This window comes from Puma concolor, chromosome D4 (assembly GCF_028749965.1).
Source record: "Puma concolor isolate L17-30 chromosome D4, mPumCon1.1.hap2, whole genome shotgun sequence".
Lineage (NCBI taxonomy): Eukaryota > Metazoa > Chordata > Mammalia > Carnivora > Felidae > Puma > Puma concolor.
In genome coordinates this window covers 80,783,939-80,806,265 of record NC_141679.1, presented here as the reverse complement: position 1 = coordinate 80,806,265, position 22,327 = coordinate 80,783,939, and the positions used below count along the sequence as shown (strand labels likewise).

At 49.0% G+C, this 22,327-nt stretch overlaps 2 long non-coding RNA genes across 4 annotated transcripts; both read left to right on the top strand.

The window, feature by feature from the left end:
• Positions 1-890: 890 nt before the first annotated feature.
• On the top strand, positions 891-11,157 carry LOC147575026 (uncharacterized). Of its 2 annotated transcripts, XR_015242997.1 has the most exons (4): positions 891-1,075; positions 5,649-5,763; positions 7,797-7,888; positions 9,209-11,157. It is a non-coding gene; the product is annotated as an uncharacterized LOC147575026 (long non-coding RNA). The 2 variants fall into 2 exon arrangements; XR_015242996.1 differs by lacking the exon at positions 5,649-5,763.
• A 751-nt stretch (positions 11,158-11,908) lies between these two features.
• On the top strand, positions 11,909-16,619 carry LOC147575025 (uncharacterized). 2 transcript variants are annotated; one of them, XR_015242995.1, is made up of 3 exons: positions 11,909-12,046; positions 14,392-14,567; positions 15,001-16,619. It is a non-coding gene; the product is annotated as an uncharacterized LOC147575025 (long non-coding RNA). The 2 variants fall into 2 exon arrangements; XR_015242994.1 differs by having other exon boundaries at positions 14,392-16,619.
• The last annotated feature ends 5,708 nt before the right edge of the window (positions 16,620-22,327 follow it).

Here is a 22,327-nt window from a genome sequence, read left to right as displayed (position 1 = left end):
AAATGTGGTCACTCGAAATTGAGATGAGCTGTACCTCTAATACACGCATTTTGGGGCGCCTGGGTGGCTCAGTCGGTTGAGCGTCCCACTTCAGCTCAGGTCGTGATCTCACGGTCTGTGGGTTCAAGCCCTGCATCGGGCTCTGTGCTGACAGCTCAGAGCCTGGAGCCTGCTTGGGATTCTGAGTCTCCCTCTCTCTCTGCCCCTCCCCCACTCACACTCTGTCTCACTCCGTCTCTGAAAAATAAATGTAGGGGCTCCTGGGTGGCTCAGTCTGCTAAGTGTCCGACTTCAGCTCAGGTCACGATCTCCTGGCCAGTGAGTTCCAGCCCCGCGTCGGGCTCTGTGATGACAGCTCAGAGCCTGGAGCCTGTTTCGGATTCTGTGTCTCCGTCTCTCTCTGACCCACCCCGTTCATGCTCTATCTCTCTCTGTCTCAAAAATAAATAAACGTTAAAAAAATAAATAAATAAAAATAAATAAATAAATAAATAAATAAATAAATAAATGTAAAATACACGCATTTCCAAGACTCACTGCAAAAAGGAGAATTTATTTCATGACAATTTTTATATTGACGACACGTTGAAATGACCCGCATTTCAATATATTAGATTAACTATATGATGAAAATTAATTTCCCCGCTTCTTTCTTTAAGTGTCGATATTGGAAAATTCAGAATTACACACGCAGCTCGCACTGCATTCCCATGGGTCAGCGCTCTCGAGGTGGACTTTTCTCACTGCCTCGAGCTGGGCTGGGCAGACCGGGCCCCACCCCCTGTGCTATAGTTGGGGATGGGGCGGGGGGCTGGTGCTGGGGAGAAGAATCAGCCCCCCACCCACACTGCAGGTGGGGGTCAGATCAAGACCCTCCTCTCCCACGCCCCTCCCCCTGGGGCGAGTCCCGCTTCCGGCCCGGCCCACGTCCCTGCGAGACTTGACTTTTATTTTTAGCAGCCTCAGCGCCGCTGACTCTCAAGCTTGCTGGGTGTGGGCCAGCCCCAGGCCACCATTTCCCTGCCAGCGGGGGTCTCCGGGGACCGGGCTCCACGTTTGGAGCCTCTCAGGGCTGGTAAGCAAGCCTCTCAACATCCCACGGCAAGTAGAGTATCATAATCTGCGTGTTTTCCATGTCGAGGCCCAGGCCAGGAGGTCTCTACAAGCGAGGAGGGGGCTGAGCAGAGTCTGAGCCTTTCCTCCCAAAGGCCTGACCCTGGGGACCCAACGCGGGCCGCTTGCCAGGTCTCATGCAGCCTTTCTCTGGGGGCATTTTATACCTTGGAAAGTATCCTAAGCAAGAGAAAAGGCCAGAAGCAATTTGGAAGGAGGTGGGGGTGGCTGAAACTTAGCTTCAGGCTGTGCAGGCAACATCTTCTAGAATAAAGTGGGTCCGAGTAGAAAAAAAAAAAAAAAATCCATGCAAACATAAAGGCAAAGCTACATGAAAACCAGAGTTGCCTGATGGCTCAGAACCCAGACTCCAGCATCACCAATACCTGGCTTCCAGTCCCTGCCCCATCCCTTAGAGAGCTCTGGGTTGGCCTGCTCTGGGCCTCGTCTCCTCCCCTGCCCAGTCCGCACACATTAGCACTTGGAAGAGTGCTGACCTCATGCAGGAACCTGCCTAGTGGTGCCCGATGCTGGTGCCCAGCCCTTGAGAATGTTCCATGTTGTTAGTATTTACCAAGGGCTCCAGGTGTATCCAGCACTGTGTGAAACAGTTAAGTAATTCTCATTAACACAACAAGCTCGTGAGGTCCCCGCTGTCACTATCGCCATTGAAGAGAAGGAAACTGAGGCAGAGGCAGGGGATGTCCCTCTTCCAGCTATTGCGAGGGGCAGAGCCAGGGATTTTTTTGGTAATGGCTTTATTGAGATATAATTCACATGCCATACAATTCACCCCTTTAAAGTGTACAGGTCGGTGGTGTTTATATATATATATATATATATATATACACACACACATATATATACATATATATATATACATATATATATATATACACACACATACATACTGGTGTATTTTTTTTGTTTCTTTGGTGAAATCCTGATACCATCTAGATTCGTTTTTAGTTTTTTTTTTTTTTCAACGTTTATTTATTTTTGGGACAGAGAGAGACAGAGCATGAACGGGGGAGGGGCAGAGAGAGAGGGAGACACAGAATCGGAAACAGGCTCCAGGCTCTGAGCCATCAGCCCAGAACCCGACGCGGGGCTTGAACTCACGGACCGCGAGATCGTGACCTGGCTGAAGTCGGACGCTTAACTGACTGCGCCACCCAGGCGCCCCATAGATTCGTTTTTAGTTTTAAATCACGTTCTATTTTCTGGGGCGCCTGGGTGGCGCAGTCGGTTAAGCGTCCGACTTCAGCCAGGTCACGATCTCGCGGTCCGTGAGTTCGAGCCCCGCGTCGGGCTCTGGGCTGATGGCTCAGAGCCTGGAGCCTGTTTCCGATTCTGTGTCTCCCTCTCTCTCTGCCCCTCCCCCGTTCATGCTCTGTCTCTCTCTGTCCCAAAAATAAATAAACGTTGAAAAAAAATAAATAAATAAATAAATCACGTTCTATTTTCTAAGTACACATTTGTTTTTAAGCGGACAGATTATATAGTAATTTAAAAATAATATAAAGGTAGGGTATATTTTATGGCGAATAAATGATACTTCAATAAAGCCATTGAAAAATAATACTATAAAAGTGATAGCTGCTCAGTACTTTTAAAAGGGAAGGGGAAATACAGAAAAGCATCCGACTACTCAGAGATGACTACTATTAACATGGTGGTATATTTCCTTCCAGACGTAGATATGGGGTATAGGTACAGATATGGATGAACCAGACACACACACAATCATCAATATTGGGATATGTGTACATCATTCTTTACCTTGCATTTCCTATTTCCTATTGACAGTTTTCTATACCATTAAAAAAAATATAGGGGCACTTGGGCGGCTCAGTCAGCGAAGTGCCCCCAACTCTTGATTTCAGCTCAGGTCATGACCTCACGGTTCATGGGTTCGAGCCCCACATCGGGCTCCGCGCTGACACTGCAGAGATTGCTCAGGGTTGTCTCTCCCCTTTCTCTCTGCCCCTACGCCACTGGCTCTCTCTCTCAAAATAAAAGAATAAACTTTAAAAAAAATTAAAATGAAAAGAATCTAGGAGCAACTGGGTGGCTCAGTCGGTTGAGCATCTGACTCTTGATTTCAGCTCAGGTCATGATCCCAGGGTCATGGGATTGAGCCCTCCAAGCTGAGCTTGGAGCCTGCTTAAAATTCTCTCTCTCTCTCTCTCTCTCTCTCTCTCTCTGTCTCTCGGTCTTTTTTCTCCCTCTGCCCCTCTCCCCCACTCGCACTCTCTCTCTCAAAATAAATAAACGTTAAAAAAAATTAAATGGAATTGTATTTCATATTGTGTAATATGTCCTCATCCAAGTAAGTTCTGTGGTTTGTTAATAGCATTGTACCAATTTTAATTTCCTGGTTTTGAAAATGTCCCATGGTTACATAAGAAGCTGTCGCTGGGGAGAGCTAGGTGACGGGGTACCTGAGGATTCTGGACTATTTCTGCAACTTCCAAACAAAAGGGTAAAATGTAAAACCAATGTAGAAAAAGAGTCATTTTGATTCTCTTTTAATTTTGATGGACTCATTTTTTTATTTTATTTTTTTCAATATATGAAATTTATTGTCAAATTGGTTTCCATACAACACCCAGTGCTCATCCCAAAAGGTGCCCTCCTCAAGATCCATCACCCACCCTCCCCTCCCTCCCACCCCCCATCACCCCTCAGTTTGTTCTCAGTTTTTAACAGTCTCTTATGCTTTGGCTCTCTCCCACTCTAACCTCTCTTTTTTTTTCCTTCCCCTCCCCCATGGGTTTCTGTTAAGTTTCTCAGGATCCACATAAGAGTGAAAACATATGGTATCTGCCTTTCTCTGTATGGCTTATATCACTTAGCATCACACTCTCCAGTTCCATCCACGTTGCTACAAAGGGCCATATTTCATTCTTTCTCATTGCCACGTAGTACTCCATTGTGTATATAAACCACAATTTCTTTATCCATTCATCAGTTGATGGACATGTAGGCTCTTTCCATAATTTGGCTATTGTTGAGAGTGCTGCTATGAACATTGGGGTACAAGTGCCCCTATGCATCAGTACTCCTGTATCCCTTGGGTAAATTCCTAGCAGTGCTATTGCTGGGTCATAGGGTAGGTCTATTTTTAATTTTCTGAGGAACCTCCACACTGCTTTCCAGAGCGGCTGCACCAATTTGCATTCCCACCAACAGTGCAAGAGGGTTCCCGTTTCTCCACATCCTCTCCAGCATCTATAGTCTCCTGATTTGTTCATTTTGGCCACTCTGACTGGCGTGAGGTGATATCTGAGTGTGGTTTTGATTTGTATTTCCCTGATGAGGAGCGACGTTGAGCATCTTTTCATGTGCCTGTTGGCCATCCGGATGTCTTCTTTAGAGAAGTGTCTATTCATGTTTTCTGCCCATTTCTTCACTGGGTTATTTGTTTTTCGGGTGTGGAGTTTGGTGAGCTCTTTATAGATTTTGGATACTAGCCCTTTGGATGGACTCATTTTTTTAAACTCTTTCCTCCATCAGAAATTTATTTTATATATAGTGAGAGGCAAGGCTCTTTTTTCCAGATGGCTGGCCAATCGTAGTAGCCTTCCTATGGAACCATTCTTTACCTGGTGATTTGTGCTGCTATCTTTATCATATACTGAAGCCTCTAGGTGATAAGGACTGTCTGTGAGCTGGTTGTGTTTTTTTTTATCTTTTTTTTTTTTTTTTTTTTTTTTTTGCCATTTGTTACATCCTTTCCACTCTGTTTTGATTTTTATAGCTTTAGTGTGTTCTAAAATGTTCCAGGACAGCTGTTATTTTCCTTCACACATCGAATTACTCTTCTTAAAAAATGACTCTTGGGGTGCCTGGGTGGCTCAGTCGGTTAGGTATCCGACTTCGACTCAGGTCTTGATCTCAAGGCTCGTGAGTTCAAGCCCCGCCTTGGGCTCTGTGCTGACAGCTCAGAGCCTGGAGCCTGTTTCAGATTCTGTGTCTCCCTCTCTCTCTCTGTCCTTCCCTCACTTGTTCCCTCTCTCTCTAAAATAAATATTAAAAAGAAATTTTAATGACTTATTTTTCAACATATTTTGATTTTTTATTCTTCCAGATACAACAAACGTTATTAAATATTTCAAAGATTTCTTGTTGGACTCTCATTAAACTTGCAGTGTAACTCGAGGGAAGCTGACAGCTGTACAATATCCAGTCTTCCCATCCAAGACCATCGTATGACAGAACCTGCCTTTATTTCTTTGTGTGTTTCTCAATAAGAATTTGTCGTTTCTTCTTGTAAATTTTTCAGATTTCTTGTTCAGTTTCATCATTGGTATTTTACGACTGAGATCTTCTTAATAAAAATTCTATTTTCTAGTTGGTTTTGTTGGTACGTAGATGGTACAGATATACAGGACTGTGATCACCTTTCCTATCCAGTTGCTTCACTGAATCTCTTATTAATCCTAGTAGCTTTTTCAGTTAACTCTCTTGGTTTCCAAGGGGCACAAACAGATCCTCTTTAACTCAGCTTCATTTTGCCTCCTTTCCAACAGCAGTAGCACTCTGGAGCCACAGGACCATTGGGTGGATAAACACAAGCGAGTGATTTATGATCCACGAAGTTTAATTCCCTTGCACGTAAACTACGAAAATGATACCGAGATACAAGTAAGCATTGCCCAGCTTGCTGAGGTGCTACAAGAATCAGATAAAATAGTTGATATCAACTCCAATTTCAGAGTCCTTAAGCAGTAATAGTGTCTTTTTCTCCCCCTCACCTTCTTGCTTCACATCTTACAGGGGTGGCTTACACTTGCAGATCAATGTTGAATAACAATGGTAACCGAAGTCCCTATTAGGTTCCTAATTTTTTTTTTTAATTTTTTTTCAACGTTTATTTATTTATTTTGGGACAGAGAGAGACAGAGCATGAACGGGGGAGGGGCAGAGAGAGAGGGAGACACAGAATCGGAAACAGGCTCCAGGCTCTGAGCCATCAGCCCAGAGCCCGACGCGGGGCTCGAACTCACGGACCGCGAGATCGTGACCTGGCTGAAGTCGGACGCTTAACCGACTGCACCACCCAGGCGCCCCTAGGTTCCTAATTTTAACTGGAGGGCTTTCCGGCGTTACCAAAGAGCCTGTTAATCACGTGATCATGCTCCTATAGCTGGAGCAGAAACACAACAGGAAAATCACAGACCCTGTTTAAGGCCATTGGGCTCCCTTAAATTTGAGAGCTCAAAAACCTCCCGCAATTTTATGTGTCCACTATACATCAATGAAGCTGAAAAAAAAAAAAAGATTTTATTGAAAATCTTGCTGGAGGTTGCTATGTTTTGTTTTCTTTCTTTCTTTTTTTTTTTTTTTTGAAAGAGAACAGGCAGAGAAAGAACAGAGAGAGAGAAACAGAATCCAAAGCAGGCTCCAGGCTGTCAGCACAGAGCCCTAGGCAGGGCTCGAACTCACCCACCGTGAGATCATGACCTGAGCCAAAGTCAGACGCTTAACAGACTGAGCCACCCAGGCGCCCCTGTTTTGTTTTCTTAAGGAGTCAATTCCTTTATGAGTTTCAGCAACTCTGGAATCCAAGTGAGAAAAACCCCCAGGATGCCAGGGTAAAGTTTCAGCAGGGCCTGTCTCCTTGTGGAGCTCAGACAGAAAGAGCACTGGACCTGGGTCCTTTAACCTAGCTTCAGATCCCCATGGAGTGGGGGAGGGAGGGGGAGAGCTCCTTGCTAGCTGCCTGACTTTGGACAAGTCCTATTAGCGGCCCTGAGCCCAGCTGTCATCAAGGGCGGAGCTGAATATCCAAGCCCGGGGCCATTCCCTGGGATCACACTCTGAGATCCTGACACAGGGAAGCTTCCCCTGGGAATGGTAGGTGGGAGGGAACTGAGCGCTCAGGGTGACTGTGGGCTGGGTTTAAGGGGGAAAATTCCTAAAGCCTTCTCCCAATACATTGTCTATGAAGTGTTGACTCATCAAATCCTCCTAACATCTACTAAGTTCCTGGCACCGTGCTAGTCCCGGGAATCACTGGTCAACAGCCCCGCGCCCCGGGTGGCTGGGGAGACAGACAACACAGGAGCACAAATAAACTTTCTTTGTGCTTTCTTGCAGGAGAACGGGGCAGGGGCGACCCGTGCAGCGCCCGGCCGATCGATCGCCGCAGTCGGCTTCCTCCCTTCGGTCCGCTCGGGCCGGGCCCAGCGCCGCCCAGCACCCGCAGCCAGAAGGAATGCGTTGAGCGACAATTGCATTCCAAGCACGCGGTTCTGCTCTCCCAGGAGCCGGTTCCCGGACCGCGCCAGGCCCTCCCGGGGCAGCCAGGGCCTCTCCAGGCCTCCGGGGCCTCCTGCCCCGCCTTACCCACCCCCTGCCTGAGCACCGCCCAGGGGGGCGAAGGGAGGGCCTGACCGGAGGGAGCGAGCTAACCTGTGTAGTGGGGGGACGCTGGGCGCCAGCAGGTGCCCTTCCAGCAGCCCCACCAGGGACTTGCCAGGGGCTGCAACGTGGTCTAGAAGGACCGGGGCAAGGCGGCCCCAGGGGCCTCAGGAATCCCAAGGATCCTGTTTTTCTGTTGCAGAAAAAAAACAAACATTTCAAATAAAAATCCCAAGGTTGGCATTTAGGGGCCCAATCAAGCCTTCCAATCAGGTTTCCGGTAACTTTGTCTTCTTTTCTCCTCCCTGCTGAAGCCCTTGTCTTAGGGTCTGTGACTGACGGTGCCCGTCCCCGAGCAGCACCGGGTGGCAATCAACACTCCAAGGTTGGCTTGATGCTTGACCAGGTGAGGGGATTGCTCGGCACCCACCGGGGGAGGCCCGATTCCCACATCAGTCCCATTTCCCTGACAGACTCCTACTGTAGAAGCACCGGCCTTCTTTACAGATGAGGGAGTTCAGGCTGGGAGCTGGAACCCAGGCTCTACTCCACTGGTCTACAAACGGCACGTGCATCCAAATCACCCTGAGGGCTTATTAGAACACAGAGTGCTGGGCCCACACCCAGGTTTTGTGACTCAGTAGTTCTGGGGTGGGGTTGGGTGATTTGCATTTATCACACATTCCCAGTTGATGCTGATGCTTTTGGTGCCGGGACCACACTTTGGGAACCTCTGCCCTCCACAACGATGCCCCCTCTGGATCAATTTTTGGCATTTAGGCAGACCTTATGTTCCCCGTAATGCCACTTCCCGCGGCGAAGATCTGTGATGAATTTACCTAACCCAACACGATACTACAGGGCTACGTTCCTGACTGACTGTCCACCTGATGTTCTGTCCCCAGAGGACTGCCCTCCCTGTGCTCCATTCAGTCCTCGGGAAGTGCTCCCCCTGAACACCAACAGGACACAAATTTCCTACAGTGGGGGTGCTGCCATCAAGCAATGAGGGCAAATGACCCTTCATGATGAATTTGCTCCTAAGTGATCACTAGGAAAGGGGCCTCTCAGGGCCAGGGAAGGAGCTGGAAAGCTTGGGGGAAACTGCCAGAGGCTTCCAGAAAAGGGGTGTTCAGGACTCGGGCTGGGGAGCTGAGTTATGCACGGGGCAGGACAGGGTCTTCAGCACCTGAGCACGCTGGAGAGTGATGCCCGTCCCCTCACCCCACCCCCACCCCCAACAGGAAGCGACCTGCCATCACTGCTGTTACCACGGGGGCCCTGGGTGTGGTAAGCAGAGACTTGGGACAGAGAGCTGAGGAACTGGAGACCTTCCCAGAACTCATTTCCATTTTATTCCCCAGCGTGTACATGTGGCTTCTTTGTCAGATTCTAGCGGGCTTGAGCAGAGCAAGAGTCTATTCTCACTCATGCTGCACCTTATTAATTAGGCTATTGAAGAATGACATCATATATGAGGGAGCTCTTATTAATAGTCACAGCCGCTATTTATCAAGTGCCTGCTATGTACCAGGCACTTTACATACATAATCCCACTCAATCCTCCAACAGCTCTGATGAATAAGGTGAGTGCTGAGATTATCCCCATTTTACAGGTGGGAAAATGAAGGCTAAGAGAGGTTAAATAATTTGTGTGAGGTCCTAGTGGCTGGGAAATGACAGACCTATTGTCTCTCCATCTCTAAACTGTCACTTTCCACCCTAGCATCCTGCCCTCGTTTCCTGAGCACCTGCTGTGCAAGGCTCTGGGTGGTTCTGCAAGATGAATCATTTAAGCAGTCACTTACTCAACAAACCTTTTTTTGAGCACTTGCTACTTTGTATGGGCTTATTTATTTATAGCATGCCTTGTTCCAGAAAACACATAACAGAACTTCTGTATTTGAGAGACTAACATTGTAAAGGTGTGGTCACGGGACGAGTGACAAATGGAAAACAGAAGTTGAAAAGGTCAGAAGAGCCCAGGAATGAAACAGCGATCCAAAGTACAGGCCTTGAGGTCCTATGTGGTACAGAGACAGGCTACAGGTTGTCCTCTGAGCTCTCCAGCAGCCAAAACCAGATCCCACGCTGTTCGGGATCCATGAACCAGTTGCAAGAGGAGAAACATGACTCACGTAGGTCCCAGGACCAGAGAGGCCTTTTCCCGGTGCGTTCGCAGAAGAGACAGAGCATCATCAAACATAGGGAGCGATGTCCACAACGCTGCACATACAACACAGGTGTCAGGGGCCCTTTCCCGTAGGCCCTCCATGCTGGCCCAAGTCCTGCAGCCTTTCTGCAGCAGGGAGAAGATGACAGCACAGGGCAAGCATGCCTCGCCCTGGCTTAATCCATATGCAGTGTTTGTAGGAAACATTTACAGCAAACTTGCAGTCAACTGGCTAAATGCTGTCCTCGGGTGAGCTTTGTTTGGTCCGAGAAGGATATTTAAATTGATTGGATTACAAGGGGGTATATGCACCCCGATGTTCATACCAGCGTTATCAACAATAGGCAAATCACAGGGGCACCCGGGGGCTCAGTCGGTTGAGCATCTGACTTCAGCCCAGGTCATGATCTCATGTTCATGAGTTCGATCCCCACGTCCGGCTCTGTGCTGACAGCTTAGAGCCTGGAGCCTGCTTCGGAGTCTGTGTCTCCCTCTCTCTCTCTCTCTGCCCCTCCTCCACTTGTGCTCTGTCTCCCTCTCTCTCTCTCAAAAATAAATAAACATTAAAAAAAGAAACGATAGCCAAGTTACGGAAGCAGCCCAAGTGTCCACGACTGATGAATGGATAAAAAACATACACTATGGAGGGGTGCCTGGGTGGCTCAGTCGGTTAAGCGTCCGACTTCGGCTCAGGTCATGATCTCACGGTCTGTGAGTTCGAGCCCCGTGTCGGGCTCTGTGCTGACAGCTCAGAGCCTGAAGCCTGTTTCAGATTCTGTGCCTCCCTCTCTCTGACCCTCCCCCGTTCATGCTCTGTCTCTCTCTGTCTCAAAAATAAATAAACGTTAAAAAAATAAAAAAAAAAAAAACATACACCATGGAATATTACTGAGTCATCAAAAGGAATTGGAATCTTGCCATTGGCAATGACGTGGTTGGAGCTACAGTGTATTATGCTAAGTGTATTTGTCAGAGAAAGATATCATATGATTTCACCCATATGTGAAATTTAAGAAACAAAACAAATGAGCAAGGGGAGAGATAAACTAGGAAACAGACTCTTTTGGTTTTTTTAATGTTCATTTTTGACAGAGAGAGAGAGACAGAGCATGATTGGGGGGTGGGGGAGGGAAGAGAGAGAGGGAGACACAGCATCCAAGGCAGGCTCCAGGCTCTGAGCTGTCAGCACAGAACCTGACACGGGGCTCGAACCCACGAACAGCAAGATCACGACCTGAGCCGAAGTCGGACACTCAACCGACGGAGCCACCCAGGTACTCCGGAAACAGACTCTTAACTATGGAAAACTGATGCTTACCAGAGGGGGGCGGGGGGGGGGGGGGTGTGGGGATGGGTGAAACAGGTGATGGGGATTAAGGAGGGCACTTGTGATGAGCACTGGGTGATGGATAGAAGTGTATAGAAACGCTGAATATTGCATACCTGAAACTAATGCTACGTGTTCACTGACTGGAAATTAAATAAAAACTTTTAAAACGTGATTGAATCACTTGTCAACTTTAAACTGTTAGATTTCACAGAAAAATCCAGATTTGGGAGGTCTATTAAAAAAGAATGGGGGGGCGGAGAATGACAACATGGGGCCCACATTCCCAAAGAACAAGGATTGGCTAGGGCTAAGTAGTTTTCCAATCCCCTCCCGTGGTTCCCTGAAGACGCTTTATGTTGTTAACTTCCTTGCCTGGCGTTGCAAGTCCTGGGGAGCTCGAAGCCCCGAGCTGTAGCACACGGGCGTGCATCAGAATCATCCAGTAACTTGTTCACATTGCGGGGTCCCAGATGGGCTCCTTGGATCCGGGGTGGGGCTCAGACAGGCATCCTTCTCCCAAGTATTGTGATGCAGGTGGTCCCTCCTAATAGGCCTGGAAGGTTGGGAGGGGGGTGCAGCAGGGCAGGGGGTATATAGCTACTGAGCACCGCTGCTCCAGGTAGGAGCATGAATAGTGCTTCTTTCAACACAACCTGTGGCAAGTTCAATGGAGCTGTGAGTTCAAGATCATGCTCTGTGAGAGGTGCCCTGAGTACAGCTCCTCTGAGCTGCCGGGGAAGTCCTAAGTCAAGTGCTATAAATCACAGTGCTGTTCAACCTTGGCCACACATAAGAACCACCTGGGGAAGTTTTCAACCCATGCTCCCCAACCCCAGGCCCAGCCCTCCCCCCCTCCCCCGACCAATTAACTCCGAGCTTGCGGGATGAGAACACAAGTGTCTGCGTTTCAAGGCTCCCGAGGTGATCTCAGTATGTGCTGCCGGGTGTGAGGCACAGGACTGCAAAACTGAGCACTTTCTCTGAGCCAGAGCCAGTATTGAATGTAGAGACACAGAGATGAGCAAAGGTCCCAGAAGGGAGCGGACTGCACAGTAAGTGCGGTGAGGACCCTGGGGAGCCCTTGAAGAAACACCTAACCCGTCCTGGGAGACTCAAACTGTCTCTCCCTGTTCTCTGGAGGAGAGGCCTGGGCTAAGTTTGGGAGTAAATACCACCCAGCCACATAAAGAAGGAGGAGGAAAATCCCAGCCAAAGCAAGGGTACAGTCCAAGATACTGAGGCCCAAGAGGAGGGGGGAGAAGGTGGAGCTGAAGGTTGTCTGGCACCGCCGGATCAAGGCTGGGGGTGGGGAGCATAAGAGGCCACAGAGGCGGGAAGGGGCCAAATCACAAGGCGGTTGAACTTGACCCTGACACTAGGAGGCACCTCTGGAGTGTTTTAAGTCAAAGAGTCAGAGGGCTGAACAAACCCATGATTTGCTGGAGTTACCAAGGAGGGCTTCCTGGAGGAGGTCAGACTTGAGTGGAGACAGGGGTAGCGTTTGGAACTCTGGCAGGGAGGGAGAGCTGGGGGCATTCTGATCGGCCGGGGCAGTTAAAGCTCTTGAAAACCCTTCCCTCCCCCACGCCCTTTGAAACCCTTTGAATCACAGCCTGCCTGGGTCAAAGACGTGTTTGTTATTTGAAAGCTGTGTTTTCTCTTTAAGAGATTCTGGGCCCCATCCTTTGACTAGGAACCAGGAAGGAATGAAGAATGCAGCCTCTTGCCCAGAGAGCTAATTGTCGAAATGCTGTGGGCCTCACCAGGTTTTATGGCGTCACTGATCTCTATCCCCCGACAGCCCCTCATCTCTAACCGGTCAGTTTTCAGTATATTTTTATGGGCTGCCCCAAAGCCAGCTGGAAGCTTTTTTTCCTATAAACTTTCCCTGAGACAAGTAGCCGAGTTTCACATATTAAAATGAAAATGTCAAAGGGGTTGTTTAAAATATATATATACACATAATCTCATTTGTGAAGCTTCAGCTCACGAAACCCACATCAGAGTCCAACAACGTCTGTCCTTTTTTTTCTGCAAAGCTGATGGTCAAGTTAGGACAACCATAAAAATCACTTGCTTGCTTGTTTATCCATTCACTCGACAAACATTTACTGGGCATTTACTAGGTGCCAGGCTGTGAACTGGGCACCAGGATGAAAAGATGCCTCGGGCATGGATGCTCCAACACCAGCACCCTCTAGGGCTCAAAATACAAAGTGTTTTCACCTGCAATTTTGTGAGCTGTCTGTGCTGTTATTCTCCCCACTTTTCAGAGGAGGAAATCGAGGCTCTTAGAGGTGAGATAACTTGCCCAGAATCAGGATGCCAGTAAGTGGTAGAACTTGATCTCAGGACATCCAAGTTCACATCTAAGTTCTGTCCACTTGGCTGCTTTTTAAGCAACACCATCTAACTGTTAGTGGCTTCAGAAGGACAACGGCTCCAAAGGTTTAGCCGTTACTTGTAATCTGTCCAATATCTACCCCCCACCTAGAACCCTGCTTTCCTTTGGGGGGAATTCCCCATTGTGAAGAAGGAAAAAACGAGCATCCATTTCCCATGGCCACCATTACTGTAAAAGCAAAGTGAAGCGAGATTCTTCCCCAGCGTCTCCTCCTACCTGGATAGTGAATAGGCATGTGTGAAATACAACCTCAGCCAATCAGGTACTCATTCCATAGGCTGACTCCTGAGTGAGTGGTGAGTGGATCCTTGCTGGTAAAATTCAGTCTCAGTCGAGGCCCCTGGATCAGACTGTGCCTGCAGTATTCCATTGGCTGGGGTTCCCGTGGTTCCCTTGACTCCCCTCACTGTCCTCCCTTAAGTCCTTCCCTGCTGAAGATGGCCACAGACAGTCCTGGTTACTTGTAACCAAGAATCCCGACTACTACAAAATCATAGGTCCCCAGCCCATTTACAGAGCCGGCAGGAAATAGCCCCCTTCCCATGGTGCTGTGGGCACTGATCAAGGAGATTCTTCCCAGGAAAACCATTTTCGAATGCTGGGAAAGGCTGGGAAAACGTTGGCATAGCCTCTCTTGCCAACGCCTGAAAAATATCCTTGCAGACAGATCCGTTTGTCCGGGCTGCTGCTCGCATCCTGAAAAGCCAGGCGCGACCTGGTCTGTCTCCCCACACGGTTCCAGACCTCTCGGCTCTTCCAACTGCTGCCAAGCTTGCTCTTCTACAACCCCGTTCCCACCTGGATCCTCCTGGACCTTTTGTGGTCACGAGGGTGGACAAGGAGACTGAAGTGAAGCCTGGGGGTCTGGTCTGCGTAAGGAGGGATGGGCTGGGGTATGCGGACAGAGGGCGTGAAGAAGTTCTCCAGCAAAACAGAACCAACTGGAGAAATACATATAATGTCATTAATTCATTAATTCATTCAGAGATCCCTTTATTTTAGGAAACTGGCTATCGTGCCTGTGGGACTGCCAAGTCTAAAATCCACAAGGCAGGGCTGGAAACAAGCAGGAGTCGGTGCTACAGGCTTGAGAAGGCATTTCTTCTTCCCCAGGAAACCCCAGTTTTTGCTCTTAAGGCCTTCAACTGATTGGATAAGGCCCACCCACACTACAAGAGGTAATCTTTATTTAAATGAACTTATTATAGATGTTAACCACATCTACTGGATACCTTCCCTGCCATGCCTAGATCAGTGTTTGATCAACCACCTGGGCACTAGGGCCCAGCCAAATGGATGCAGAAAATTAACCATCACAGAAGGCTCACCCCAGTGGGGTATCCCTGATCAGTCCCATACGCTCTTCCTTCCCGGGTGCACACTGCTCTGGACTCCCTCTCAAGCTTCTCTTCCAACCACCCCAACCCAGCCACCGTACACACCCTGTGTCTGTCCAAGCCTCACAGGTGAGATCCAGACACTAAAGCTCAGAGCCACATCTGGAATGAAGAGCTCTGAGTTCACAGCCTCCTACCCAGGGTGTCTCCCACGCAAACTGGGGAGCTGCCTCCACGCGGCGCTGGCCCAGATGTTTCCTCTCTTCCCTGGCAGGAGGCGAATGGGACCTCGAATTGTAATCTTGGAAGAAGCTGCTGCAAGACACAGATCTGAGCGGTCCTAGCTAAACTTCTTGGCACTACTGCCCCACTCCAGACCCAAAGATCAGGGAGCAGGACAGGCCCCAGAGAGAGACCAGACTTGAGATTTTCTTCTGAGAGCACCAAAAGAGTGAGGATTATCTTGGAATTGCTGTAGAATTCTGGTGGCAGAATCACAGGCTCTCCAAGCTGAAAGGTCACTTAGATGTTCCCCCACCCTCTGAAATTCATGAGAATGTCACGTATCACAGAACACTCCACCAGAAGGGTTTTTAAACAAAGTCTGGCAGTCGAAAAACTCAAGAGGACTGTTGGAGATCCGACAAAAGCAACATGACGTAAACCTCTGGGCAAGGAGGCAGAAGCCTTGATCACATGATGGCTCGGCTGCTGATTTACCACTTGACCTTGAACAAATCTTTCCTGGATGACCTTGAGCAAGCTTGCTCTCCAGGCACTGGTTTTCCCACCTGAAAATGAGGAGTGGGCAACTTGACTTGGAAAGTCTTCTCTGGTTGTTGTGACTCCCTGCCTCCCGAGTCTGGTATCTAACATGTTCTAGCTGCATGACCTTGGACATATCACTTAACCTCCTTAACCTCTGTTTCATTATCTGCAAAATGGGGGAATCATAATCCCTTCCTTGCTCGTCTTGTATACTTGCTGTGGGGATGGAGTGAGAGGTGTGAGGTTACCCTGGGTGAAGTACAAAGTGCTATTCGCATCTAATGTATTATTGCAAGGTGAAATATCATTGTATGATGTATCTAGGGTATCTGAAGCTGCACAAGCCCCTACAACACCCAATTTGTCCCCAATTCACAGGGGACAAAGGGCACGGGGGTTAAAGGCTCTGGAGCCAGACTACCTGGGTTCGTGGCTTACCTCTGCCAAGTTTCCTCATGAGTGAAATGGAATAATAATAGCTCAGGTGAAGCCCAGGGCAGAGCCTGGCGTGTGGCATGGGCTCCATCCACGTCGGTGATTATCGTGATCATTCTATCATGAAGCAAAGGAGGCAGGGTGGGGCCATGAGAGGACCGGTGGCTTTTGAATACACCAGACCCAGCTGGGTTCAAGTCTCAGTTCTACCATTACCAGGTGAATCATACACGTGGCCACATTCTACATCCACTGTCTTCTTTTTTGCTCTCCTCTGATGGCTCCTGGGTCCAGTGCTTGTCCATTTTCCCTCTCTTTTGGGGCTGGACACTTGGTTACCCACGTTGATTGATTGATTCATGGACTGCTTGATCCAGAAGAGATGCCTGGAAAATATTGGAATTCACTAGCATGAAAGGCTCCTCTGTATTTTAATGTGTGGATAATTTGAAAGATGTCTTTAATCCTTTCTGGAAGTATCTGCTATAAAATGGCATAGATGGACTAAATACCAGTGCCCTTGCTTTGGGCTTGAATTCTGTTTCTCTGTCTGTCTGTCTATCCATCAACTCTTTCTTTTACAACCACACTACTTGTATCAATCAAAGTTCTGATTGAATGTAATAATGTGGACCTAATTCATATGAAAGAGAAGACAAAATATAATAAATGCAGCGTTTGGTGGTCAAATCTTTATAGAAAAGCCTTTGTGGAGAAAGATTGGGAACTACTCACTTGTTCTAAATGTTAGGGTTTAACCAGTGAGTAAATCGGAAGCCCGGATTATTCAAAGTTACCCAGAGAGGGAAAAACCAAGCTTACGTTAAGTTCATAGAATGAAATAACAGTTGTCAGAAGGAACTTAGAGACCCTCGATATTTGCTCAGGGCCATCACACCCGGTGCATTAACCCACCATCGCAGTCACCTGTCGATCGAGGAGTCTGTCCCTCCAATCCCACCTGCCAGCTCTGGACCAGACATTTTTTGAGCCCAGAGGCTATCTTACTCATCTTCACGGTGCCTCTCTCTCTGTCTCTCTGCTGCCCACCTCCTCTCTCTCTCACACAGTGCCCGCCTGCAGCATGTTTCCCTAAAAGGCTGCTGAGTCTTCAAATGTGAGTAAAGCACCACTTTAACAGATGGGGAGCCCGCATTTTGGAGGAGAGAAGAGGGCCCCACCTACGGTTCCACAGCAAGTCTGGGGGGAGGGCCAGGAGGATCCCCTGTGTCTCCGTGTAGTCGCTCTTCTACCCTCCTGAACTCCAAGAGGGGGACAGGCCCTTGCCTTCTCTCATTTCCTCACAAAAGCCACAGGTAAAGGCGTTTATGGCCTGGCAGCTAACCAAGACCATGGTTCTTCAATAGGTCACGGTCTGACCCCACCAAATGTTGTTGCCGTTGTCTTTAATTTTTAAATGGTGTTAACAGTCACGCCTTCTACTATAATTTGGAAACTCTCCGGCACCTCATGCCGGGGACATTATAAACTGACCCCCAAGTTCAGGCAATGAAACACAGACCCACCTAGCTGGTCACCTGGCTTCAAGGTGAAAGTAACTTTACTATAGTTATTTCCAAAAATTGTATTACAATAATAATTACTCATATTTGTGAAATGCATTTCTTCTTTGTTCAAGCATGTTCATATACCCCCAACTTATCTAGCATTAGTGCTGTGCTTTTCAAGTAGGTGATTTTACTGTGTAGGAATTACATATGCCTCAATGAAGCTTTTTTTTTTTTTTTTTTTAGTTTATTTTGAGAGAGAGAGAGAGCAGGGGAGGGGCAGAGAAAGGGAGGGAGAGAGAGAGAGAGAGAATCCCTAGCGGTTTCCTCACTGCCAGCACAGAGCCTGAGGCGGGGCTCAAACTCACAAACTGTGAGATCATGACCTGAGCCAAGATTAAGAGCTGGATGCTCACTGAGCCACCCAGGCACTCCTCAGTGAAACTGACTTTATTTTTTTTTTAATTTTTTTTAACATTTATTTATTTTTGAGACAGAGAGAGACAGAGCATGAACAGGGGAGGGGCAGAGAGAGAGGGGGACACAGAATGGGAAGCAGGCTCCAGGCTCTGAGCCATCAGCCCAGAGCCTGACGCGGGGCTCGAACTCACGGACCGCGAGATCGTGACCTGAGCTGAAGTCGGACGCTTAACCGACTGAGCCACCCAGGCGCCCCTGAAACTGACTTTAAAAGACAAAGGGTGGCTCGGTGGGTTAAGCATCTGACTCTTGATCTTGACTCAGGTCACGATCTCACAGTTCATGGGTTCGAGCCCCACCTCAGGCTCTGTGCTGACAGCTCAGAGCCTGGAGCCTGCTTCGGATTCTGTGTCTCCCTCTCTCTCTCTCTCTGCCGCTCCCCTGCTTGTGCTCTGTCTCTCAAAAATAAATAAACCTTAAAGAAAATTTAAAAGACAACGAAAATCACAGGTGACGTTCGTGTTCTTCCTTGTCCTTTTCTGTATTTTCCAAGCTGTCCCTAATCGGAAGAAAAAACTAGAACAGTGCAGTGCACCGAAGAAGGATGAATTACTGTAAGGCCCGTGATCTGCTCTGGAGGTTCTGGCCTTTGGGAGTCTCCGGTGATGGGCAGGCGCTAAGACACAGCAAAGGGGAAGGGACCCGTCCTCCCTCCCTAGGGTATGTGACCCTGGAGAAATCACTTCCCCAAGCCTCCATTCTCTCCCCTGTAAATGGATCTGAAGCCTGCCGTGCCCAGCTCCCCAACTCTGGCAAACCTCCTTGCCAGATGTGTTAGGACATTGTAGCTGTGATGGCCCTGCACCCGTGACAGGTAGTGTTATTACCAAACCTCCTCTGCTCTACAGTCTCCTGGTCTCCTCACCTCCCCCATCTTTAAAATTGCCAAATATTTCAGAGGCGCCTGGCCGGCTTTCTTGGGAGAGTGTGCGATGATCTTAGGGTTGTGAGGGTGAGCCCCGTGTTGGGTGTAGCGATTACTAAAAAAATAAGCCAGCAAATATTCTAAACATACAGAAAATAGAGAAAAAGTTTCAGGCTTGAGAAGGAGAAGGGTCAGACGGACCAGCTATGGACTGGCCACCCAGCTCTGTCAACTCTTCACACTTTGCCACCTCTGCTTGAGATATTCTTCTTTTTCCTAAGAAATCATCACAGATAGAATTCAATCCCCTGTGGGTCTCTTTCTGATCGCCTTCCCAACCCTCCCTTCCCAGAGGTTATCCACTGTTCTAAATTTGGTGTCTTTGGTTTCCTGCACACGTTTTAATAGTTTTTGGACCCGACTATATCCCTAAAAATATATACATGGACAGTTTTGAGTGTTTAAAAAAAAACCAAAAATTTTTCTATCACGCTGTACCTATTCTATAACTTGACGCTGTTTTTTTTTTTTTTTTTTTTTTTTTCTGGATAATATCTGTGTTCAAGCTTATTGCCTTGGTTTATTTTCACTCCCAGTAGATCATTCCACTGTATGAACAGATCACGATGTGTCTATCTCTGGACAGCTGTAGATGGACAATTAATGAAGGTCTAAGTTTTCAGAATTATATGCTGAGTGAGTGGATCACTGTAGCACAGAAACGGGCACCTTTGAGTTTATGAGAGGTTGTCAACACTTCGCCAATGTAGCTGGAGACACTTACATCTCTACCAATGGTGTATGAGGGTTTTAAGCATGTCACATGCTCAGCACCCCGCCCCTCTCCCCACGTGGACAGACTCTCACTCTTGGCCCGTCTGGTGGACGTGAAATGGTGTGGCACAGGCTCTTCTCGTTTGCATGTCTCACATGGCCAGTGAGGTTGAACTTCTTTTCATATTTTTGGCCATTTAGGTTTCCTCTTTTGTGAATGGCCCATTGATATCCTTAACCCTTTTTATTTTTTTTAAAATTTTTTTTCAACGTTTATTTATTTTTGAGACAGAGAGAGACAGAGCATGAACGGGGGAGGGGCAGAGAGAGAGGGAGACACAGAATCGGAAACAGGCTCCAGGCTCTGAGCCATCAGCCCAGAGCCCGACGCGGGGCTCGAACTCACGGACCGCGAGATCGTGACCTGGCTGAAGTCGGACGCTTAACCGACTGCGCCACCCAGGCGCCCCTCCTTAACCCTTTTTAAACACCCCCCCCTTTTTTTTTTTAGCCATTGGATTGCCTTTTTCTTGTTTGTCCACACTTTCAGCCCACTTCTGCCAGATCCCAAAGCAAATTCAGATCATGGCACTTCCCGAAGCTCTCTCTAGAACATCCAAAGCTTAGCTTGTAACCTTGCTAGTGGCCCTGGTTTGCCTGTGGGCTGTAAATCAAGTTCAACCCCAAACTCAGCTCCACTTTCTTTCTCTTCCGACCTCACCTTCCACTGCTTCCCTCCATCCACCTGAACTCCAGCCCCATAAACACAACCTTCTCTGTCCCAGGCTTTCTGCAATGCTGTTCCCTCCTCCTGGAAGGCTCACCTCCCTATTTCTGCATTCTACCTACTGCCACTTTCCCCGTGAAATTTATACTCTCTTCTCGATTCAGAGTCAGAGCTGCCTCTAAGTAATCACTGGTGCCATCATACTTTTCTGGTGGCATTTATTATTTCCTAATTTGTACTGTTTTGGCAACTCGCTTTAGGGGTGCCTGGGGGGTTCAGTCAGTTAAGTGACCGACTTTGGCTCAGGTCATGATCTCACAGTTCGTGGGTTCGAGCCCCGCATCGGGCTCTGTGAAGACAGCTTGGAGCCTGGAGTCTACTTCAGATTCTGTGTCTCCCTCTCTCTCTGCCCCTCCCCCACTCACACTCTGTCTCTCTCTCTCTCTCAACTAAATAAATATTTTTTAAAAAAAACTCGCTTTGCATACCTTTTCCTTTACAAATGTACCTGCTCCTTCATTATGTTATTTTAACCTTCATTCATAGTCTGATTTTAACCTCATCCATGCAACAGCCTGAGATGGGGTGGTGTTAACAACTCCTTTGGACAGATGTGGAAACACAGCCCAAAGGGCTACTCGCTTACCCAAGATCCCATACTGGCCCAGAGGCAGAGCTGGATTTGAAGCCTGGACTCTCCCAATTCCACTTCTGGATCACTGCACCATACCCCTCATATTTGTATGTGTGTGTTGTGTCAAAGCCTGATTCCCCCTTGAGACTGTGGCCCCCCGTGGCTCCAAGCTCTAGGTCCCCCCAGGGTGCACTCAATGAATATGTAATTCCTTGAAACTACAAGGATCGCAGGGTGCCAGGGACTGTGCAAATGTCAACTCTGATCTTCACAGCAACTCTATTCAGATAAGGAAACTCAGGGTCCCACGGCCAGCAATTAGTGGAGCTGGCCTTTCAGACCCAGAGGTAAGCTTCTACTTCCATAATCTCCACCACTGGCATCCCGAAGGCAGAGCCAGCCAGCCGGAGAGATCAGAGCCCAAGGCGGGGAGGCAAAGGGCCAATGGTGGGCAACTTGACAGTGAACATGGAAGGCTGGGATGCGGATGCCCACTGACCACACCCACGATGTGCACACTGCCCCCAGACTCCACGGAGTGTCTGCAGAACGCGACGGTAGCAGGTCAGAGGAGGGCTGAGGGATGGGGTGGGGGGTTGTTTGCAAGTGTTCACCCCACCCCCACAGAGTGAGTCTGGATACGGACAAGTCTGCACCCCCCCCCTCCCCAGGGCAAGGACTCTAGGTGACTGGAGTCCTGTCCAGTGCCTCAGTCAGCTATTCCTATGACCCTGTGTGTTGTCTTTCACGGTGTGCCATTTATTTATACTTTGTGTGCCTGGTATGTATTCGCGATTCTATCTTTGTGTTTCGTTCCTGTGCGTTGTGTTCGTGTGCCATGCGTCTGGTGTCGTGGGCCTGTTGTTTGTCTACCTTACGTGCATGTTCCGTTGTGTGTCCGTGCCGAGCACACTCTGCGTCTCTCCTTGTATCTGTGTCCAGTCTGTGTCTCCATTGTGTGCCGTGTGTACCGTGTGTCGGGAACTTGGTCTGTGCTGCGTGCGCTGTGGATCTACGTTATGCTTGCGCTGGTCTCCGGCCCGACTGTCCACGCGGCGAGCGCCGGCTGCTGCGTGTTTACGTGTGTGAATCCCGTCCGGCCTCCCCGGGCCTGCGTCCCCGCCTGCAGCCAGTGCGCGTCCGCACCTCCCCGCCGCGCGTCTGGGCCAGCGGGAGGTCTGCGCCCCGCGCGCTGCGTAGTGTGTTTCCTCCAGCGGCGCGGGGCGGTGCTTCCGCGTGTGCCCGCGGCGTGGCCGGGTCGCGGCGGGCTCCGCGTCCCCGTGCTGTCGCGCCGCGTGCCTGCGCCCGGCGCGCGGGGCGGCGGGGATGCGCGCGCGGGGCGGCGGGGATGCGCGCGCGGGGGCCGGGGGCGCGCGGGGGCGGGGGCGGGGGCGGGCGCGGGCGGGAGGC